The sequence below is a fragment of the Brassica oleracea genome, chromosome C2 (assembly GCF_000695525.1).
Source record: "Brassica oleracea var. oleracea cultivar TO1000 chromosome C2, BOL, whole genome shotgun sequence".
Classification (NCBI taxonomy): domain Eukaryota; kingdom Viridiplantae; phylum Streptophyta; class Magnoliopsida; order Brassicales; family Brassicaceae; genus Brassica; species Brassica oleracea.
The window spans coordinates 12,564,416-12,572,822 of NC_027749.1; positions in this window are offsets into that span (position 1 = coordinate 12,564,416).

An 8,407-nucleotide genomic window follows, 5' to 3' on the forward strand; every position below is an offset into this window, starting at 1 on the left:
TGGAGGTGTTTGATGTGTGGGGTATTGATTTCATGGGACCATTCCCAACATCTTTTGGCAACAAGTACATTCTTGTAGTTGTTGACTATGTCTCCAAGTGGGTGGAAGCTGTAGCAAGTACCACCAATGATTCTAGAGTGGTGATCAAGATATTCAAAAGCACCATCTTTCTAAGGTTTGGAGTCCCAAGAGTTGTGATTAGTGATGGAGGCTCTCACTTCATCAACAAGATGTTTGAAGGTCTTCTCAAGAAGAAATGTGTGAAGCATAAGGTGGCAACACCTTACCATCCTCAGACAAGTGGGCAAGTTGAGATCTTTAACAGGGAAATCAAATCTATCCTAGAGATGATTGTGGGGACTAAAAGGAAAGATTGGTCTGACAAGCTTGATGATGCGCTTTGGGCTTATAGGATGGCTTACAAGACTCCTTTGGGTACCACACCTTTCAACCTTGTGTATGGAAAGGCTTGTCATCTACCAGTTGAGTTTGAGTACAAGGCATTGTGGGCTGTTAAGTTGCTGAATTTTGACATCAACAGTGCCAAGGAGAAGAGACTTCTCCAGCTCGTTGAGTTTGAGTACAAGGCATTGTGGGCTGTTAAGTTGCTGAATTTTGACATCAACAGTGCCAAGGAGAAGAGACTTCTCCAGCTCAATGAGCTTGATGAGATTAGACTTGATGCTTTTGAGAACTCAAGGATCTACGAGGAAAAAACCAAAGCTTTTCATGACAAGAAGATCTTGAAGAGAGAGTTCAGTGCTGGAGGTCAAGCGCTTCTCTACAACTCTAGACTGAAGTTGTTTCCCGGGAAGCTCAAGTCAAGATGGTCCGGTCCTTTCAAGATCAAGAAAGTTAGGCCATATGGGGCGATTGTGTTCTGGAACAAAGATGGTGGAGACTTTACAGTGAATGGACAGAGGGTTAAGCTCTACATGGCAGTCACACCAGAAGAGGAAGGAACATCGGTTCCACTCTCCGATCCTATCCCCGCCTAGCCAAAAAGAAAGGAACTCAAGCTAGAGACTTAAAGCAAGCTCACTTGGGAGGAAGTCCCATGTCTATCCTTGTATATATTATTTTTATTTTTATTCTTGTTATGTGTCTTTGCTTTATTTCTGGTACCAGGTTCGAGTATTAGGATTTCCCGGCATGATTAACAGAAACCCGATAATTTTGGGTTTGGGGTGGCCGACCGCGGACGTCGACCGCGGCTCACGTCTGTCCGCGGAAATCGATCCGAGAAGGCCAGCTCTCACGCCCAGTCCCGCGGCCTAGCTCCGCGACCTGGTGCTGTCCGCGGCCAGACGCCGTCCAAACTCCGGTGCCATCTCACGCAGACTATAACGGTCCGCGGAAATCGATCCGAGAGAACTCTTCGTCTCGTCCTTCACCCGCGGTCAATCCCACGGCCGTCCAACGCGGTTTCCTCCCGTCCGCGGCCTCGCCTAGGTAAGTTACTCTCTCTTTGGTCGGTTTAATTTAAGTGAACCAAAACCCAATTGCACTTAAACCCGACCCGACCGCCTCTGAACCTGACCCAATTCGCCCACCTCTCTCCTCTAACTCATAAAATATCTCTCTCTCTCACCTTGTCACTCTCTACACCCCATGAACAAACACTCATCTCTCATCTCTCACACAAAAACCCAAATCAATAGACTCTCCACCAAAATTCAAAATCTTTAGTACATTTTGAAGGATCTCTTGTGCTCTTAGTGAATCCTAAACCAAACTTCACTACCATTCATTTCTCAATCCAAGGCAATGACAAAAACAACAGGTGATTTACCGAAGAAGTTTAGAGCACCAAAGAAAGGTTCAATTGATGAGGGAGATGCAAGCACTTCGAATAACAAGAATGGTCAAGCTCAAGCAAAGAAGAAAGTTGATAAGGGAAATGATGTGGTTATTGAGGCTGAGGACTCTGATCATAGCTCGAGCGGGAGTGAGGGGCAGGTTCAAGCCAAGAAGAGGAAGATAGTAGCTAAGAAGCCAACTGTCAAAGTACCATCAGCCAACGCAATCAACAATCGCCTTAGGGCCATGGAGCTTCAGCCCTCTCTATTTGTTGATGAGGAAATACTTGAGAAGTTGGGGATTCTCTTCGATGTGCAGCTTCTTCTTGGGAACATAGGACTTTGGAAAATGATGTCTACATGCCAAAGAGGATACCCGGAGCCAGCTTGTCAATTCCTATCAACCCTTGAAGCCACATTCCACATCTCTCATGATCCAAATGCCACGGAGGGTCATGGCTTTATCACTTTCAAGGTGGATAGAAAGTCTTACAAGATGGGTTTCAAGGAGATTGCAAGCGTAACGGGGCTTCGGGACAGAAGAAGGCATAAGTTCAAGAAGTTCGAGGGTGAACTCAATCAGTTTTGGAAGGAGATTGGAGACGGTGAGTATGAAATTAGCGCTATCAAATCCGCTGACATCCTCCACCGGCTCTTCGCTATGTTCATAAGCTCTTGGCAAGCACCTTATATGCAAGAAAAGAATCGAGGAGGATTGTGCAAGACGAACTGCACTTTCTAATATTCGGGATTAGGTCGGTTACCAAAGAGTATAGACAAGGGCGCTATGAGCATCAACCGGGGACAGTTGGGATCTTTATTGAGCATCTTCTCTACTACAAGAAGTGGGCATGGACGAACTATGACAAGAAACCGAAGCTGTTCATCTTGGGATTCATCACACCCTTGCTTGAAGCGATGAATATTCCACTAGTCGGGGACGAAATTGAATTCACTGTGATGGACGAAGTACATTTAGACCGGACTGGTTTCTTGTATGGGATCCTTGATGGGAAGTATATCTATCGCTACAAAAAGGGTCGAGGAAAGAATCTTGCAATGTGCTTCTCCTATGCCTTCCTTCAACCTCATTGCGATACAGGGAAAACCTCACATTTAACCCTCCTTCTTCAGCACTTTTTCATCCAGCCACACAAGATATGCCCTTGAAGATTTCAAGGAAGAAGAAGAAGCAGCCAGATGATAGTTCTTCTCAGTCCGAAGATGTTGAGCAGCCTCCTCCGAGCACGGTCTATGAGAGTACTCGTTATTACTTTGAGCCACGAACGGCTTCTCTCCCCGAAGGTCCACTTCGAGATGCCCACAACCAGATCCGAGCACTTCAGCGAGGTCAAAAGTATCAAGATAGAACCATCTCAAGGCTAGAAAAATCCGTAAACTACTTAGTGGAAAAGCTGAAGAAGTTGACCATGAGGACAAGGAGATCCCATGCTTCCATAACAGAAGAAAGTGAGGAGGAAATCCGGGATGACATGCAAACAGAAACGACTGAGCCGGTACAAGATCACCGACATTCTTATCATGGAGACGCCACTGCCACTCAGTCCTACTATGAGGCACCTCGCTCATCAGTCCGCGAACCACGTGAGCTCAGAAACCGACGCCAAAGGCATCCAGTCACTTTGCTACCTTCTCCGGACACTGACAATGAGACGCCCTTTGTCCCTACCTCAGACACAGATGAGCAGCTCGGTCACACCGAGCCATGAGGTACCACACCTCTTTCCTATCATTGTATATACCATTTTTCATTTTATATTATCTTTATTGTCGGTATCTTTCTTGATCTTAATCACACGGAGATTGTGTGATTTAAGTTTGGGGGAGGTACCAAGTGTCTAATGTTTGTTTGATTGAGCCTTGAGTCATGCATTGTTAATAGATTTTGCATTAGAAATATCCAAAAAAATTTGAAAATTTTGAAAAATCACAAAAACAAGCATGTAGATTCATTTCTTGCAGTGTAGATATATTTATGCATTAGAAAAATCCAAAAACAATTCGAATTTTTATTTGAAAAATCACAAAAACAAGCATGTAAATTCATTTCTTGCTTCATTTGCATTATTAGGATCGAGTCTAGAGCATTTAGGATTGCATCATGCATAGGGGACAAGGATTAAACTTACCTTGCAAAGAACTCATGCTTAGAACTCAATTTGATATCTTTTGTAATCATGGCAAGTAGCTTGAGCATCCTTTGAAAGATTTGTAGACTTCGAGCCTTGAAAACTCCTCTTGAAACTCATTGATTGTTGAAACTTACTCATCTTTGAAGCCAACTCCGATCTTAATTACACTAAACGAACTTAATGCTTCTTGCTTATGGTCTCTTGAGTACTAAGTCATGGCTTCACACACACTTGAGTTTGTCTCTCCATTTTTATCATTTTTACCTATCTTTTGACAACTCAAGTGGTAGTCCATTCCTTAAACCCTTCGTTCCTTTCAAGCCATCATTAATTGTTGAGTGAGGTCTTTTTGGAAAGCTTTACATGTGCATAATGTTGAGAGTAATTGGAACGACAATGTTTGGTCTCCTTTATGGCTAGCTATAATACTCACATTGTCTAGCTTCTAGGATGGGATGGGTTTGATTTGAGAGTTTGATCTTGGGAGTGTGAACAAAGTGTGAAAATGAGTGAAAAGAAAGAGTGGTAGAAAGTGTATTAAAGAAAAAAAAAAGAGAAAAATCAGTCACTAGGGACAAGTGAGAAGAGAAGTTTGAAAAGAGTGAAAAAAAAAGAGAAGTGAGCTCAAGAATGCATAGAAACTAAAAACCCCATAAAGAAATGAGAAAAGATCAAAGTGAGGGGTAAAAGTCAAAGAAAAAGAGAGATCAAGTTAAGAAAAGAGTGAGAAGTCCCTAGTAGACAAAGAAAAGAAACAAAGAGTTCGAGTGGAAAAAGAGTCTTTTAAATGATCTTAGAGTTTTGGGTTAGTGAAAAAGAGTTTGTCATTGGGAAATAAAGGTAGAACTTGTATAACATTTGGGAAAATGGTAGAACAATGGAAAATGAGCATTGTATGCATGAATTGTTCATTTTCTTAGATATATTATGCATAATGTCAAGGCTACTAAGTTCTTGAGAGTAAGTCACCTTAAAAAGAAATCATTTAAGCCTCTTGATTCACTATGCTTTCTAGCCATTTCTTTCCAAACCAAATGACTTGGACCAATTGACCATTTGCAAGAATTCACTTATGATTTTGCTAAATGAATGTGAGTGTTGGTTGATTTGTTTGTTTGTGGATCCGTGATGATGAGTGTAGAGATCAAAGGAGTTAAGATAGGCCTAGAGAAGTTAGAGTTGGAAAAAGTCTTTACTCTTGCTATTTGATATTATTACACAAGGATATCAAGTTGATGGCTAAGAAGAGTTCATTTGGTGATGAGCCCCCACCTTCAAACTTCTTCTCCTTCTTTGCCTTGAAAGTTTACTTGTGGACAAGTAAAAGTCTAGTTTGGAGGAGTTGATGTCTTGAGATTTTACATGATTTACTTGCCATTTTCATATTCATTTGAATCACTTAGAATACATTTAGAGTCCAATTAGGTGCATAGCATATGCATTTGTGGTATTTCAAATTTGGTAAAGCTCAGGTTGAAGTTATGAAGGTTTGGGGAAGATAAGTGGACATGATGGAGTTGAGTAGAAGAGGTGGAGTAAAGCTGGTCGACTGTGGGCGTGTACTGCTGACGAAGGCGAGCCACGGATTTTGATCCAAGAGACCCAACCAAATGGGACGAAGCGCGACCGTTTAGTGCGGCCTGATCCTGTCTGTGGCACAGTCAATGGCCATGCAGCGCGGCCACACAACGCGGGTCGAGCCAGACCGCGGATTTCTATCCGAGACACCACGTTCTGAAGGCACGGACCGCGGCCATGAAGCGCGGCTTCAAGGTGTCCGCGGTAAATGGCGATGACAAGAGACGCAGACGATGGCGCGGGTCGAGCAGGCCGCGGATTCGAGTCCAAAACGTCGTGTTTTGAATGCACAGACCGCGGCCATGCAGCGCGAGTTGAGGCCATCCGCGGCCGATACCAAAACTGTCTTATCTATTTGTCTTTCGGGTCAAACATGGGTTTGTCGGGTTGACCCGGTTCGAGTTTTAAACCTCTATAAATACTTTTTAGACCTAATCTTAAGACTTATCTTGTTTTCTATCTAATCAAAAAGCCACTTGTAGGTGAAAGATCTAATCTTGATCATATTCTCTTGTGTTTACTTGATTGCTTTGATCATTAATCATGTTTAGACTTAGATCAACTAATGATTTAGTGTCTACCATGATAATGAGTGAGTAGTCATCTTTGGATTCATGAGCTATGATGATTAGGATGATTAAGTGATGATTTAGAATGTTTTAGAGTAGATTAATATATTTCTTTGCTTGATTGAGTGATCTTAATGCTAATCTCGAGTTGACCATTTTAGATTAGAACTCTAGACATTTCATTGCCCGGAATGTGTTCGATGAAATGTCTGAGCCAACTCAACATGCTCTTAGCTTACCCTACCAAAGAGATTTGATGTTAGGGGAGTTTAGAAAGTTGAATGATCCATTATTAATGATTGCTTGATTGACACAAACCAAAAGAATTTGATGTTTGATCAATGAGAGTAAATGAGCTTTTGTCTTAACAAAGAACTTGCTTAGAATTGCTATCTAGACTTAGGGAAATGTGTTGATTGAAACCTTGTCATTTTAGATTAAATCTTAGTCAGCTGAAATCAAATTCCTATGCCCATGATTCCTCATTTATCCATTTGCTTGAAAGTTTCTAGTTAGTTGTGTTAGAATCTTGTTAGCTTGATTGAATCACTTCATTACATTGAATGCACTTAGCTTAAGTATGAACCTGAATTCTCTTTGAATTGAAACACTTAGAAATGGATTGACATATAAAATACTACTTTGATTTGGACCTTGGACCCTTGAAAAGTCCATTTTACTCAATTTTGATGATTTTGTTCAATAAAGAGTGATATCTTTCATTAAGAATTTCTTGGTGCTTAAAGAGGCTTACCACAAATTCTCACCGGATTTAGGTATGATATTCAAAAAATTTAGATATGTTTTGCGTAGAAGACTTGTCCAAAAAGTTACTCCACCAAGAAGATTTTTAGATAAATCTGATGGTCAATGTATAACTTAGTTTTTCAATTGACTATTTTATGAGTTTTTAATAAAAAACTACTAAAGAAGTCTAATAACTTTTCTTTGTAATATAAAATTGAGTATATTTCCCGAGAAATTTTAGTAAAAGCAAGGTTAGTTTTTCAGTTGAGTGAAAGTTTGCAAAAATTTGAAGTTTCTTAGGAAACGTACAGAGGAGCATACTATGAGGGGTCTTTGAATTGGTTTTTCTCTAGAAGTCTCCTCAAATCATGTCACAAGAAGTCTCGAAAATGTGACAAAAAGTCCGATCAGTTTAGTTTTACAATTGATAAAAACAAAAAAAACATTTAATTTACAAATTAATTAGTTAGCATACTTTGGTAAAGTCTTTGGCAGTTTAGCATACTTTGGTAAAGTGTTTGGCAGTTGACAAAAATAATAATACATTTAATTTTAAAATTAACGAATTAGCAGATTTTGGTAGAAATCTTCTAGTTTTTTTTTTTTATGATATTTTGGTCAAACCTCTAGTTTCGAAGGCATACTTTTGGAAGGTTTTCTCATAGAAGGATTTTTTTATAAAATCAAACATGGCCAATTACAAAATTAATCTACGCATACTTTTTACGACATTTCAGAGATTTAATGTGACAATAAAAAGACCGTCCAAAATACTACCCACAACAGAATTATCCAAAAGTTTTCTATGAAAAACTCAAATTTCTGTAAAATTTTGTTCTGTTGCAAAATCATGAAAAATTTTAGTCAAATATTTGATTAAAGTTTTGGTTTAAACCTTGAACAATGGTCTTGAATGATCATTAATATTACAATTTAATGACCATAAATTGCATTGTATCTACCTTAAAATTAAGTATTAATTAAAATGAGTGATGTGGAGCTAGAAACAAATGGGGGAGATTGGATGAGAATAAAAGGAGAAGAGGTATTCATGAAGGAATTATTCTAAATATTATTTCGACATTCCACATTGAACCACATTCTTAAGAAGACATACACACTTTCATCATCCATTCCGGCATAAAGTTTACACACTAATCATCAAAGGGAAGTCATCCACTCGCTCTTATACAATAATGTATATATTCTTATCACTTACTCTTTTACAAAGGATATATAACATTTCGGAAGCCTCATTTAGCTTCCTAGAGGTTCTCCCTAGCTTTCTAGCTGCATAGTTGTCTATTTAATTAACTGCCAAGCTGTCTAGTTACCTAGCTTTCTAGCTGTTTATCTGTCTAGCTGTCTAGTTTCTTAGCTGACCAGGAGACCTGACGACTTGACAACCTTGGGACCTGATGACTTGGAGACCTGACGGCCTGGCGACTTGGAGACCCGGAGACCTGACAACCCGTCTAACTGAAGTGGAGACATCTCTCCTATCTGCCTGATATCTTGCATATTTGCATTGTTTTAGTCATTCATTCTTGCACATGTTGAA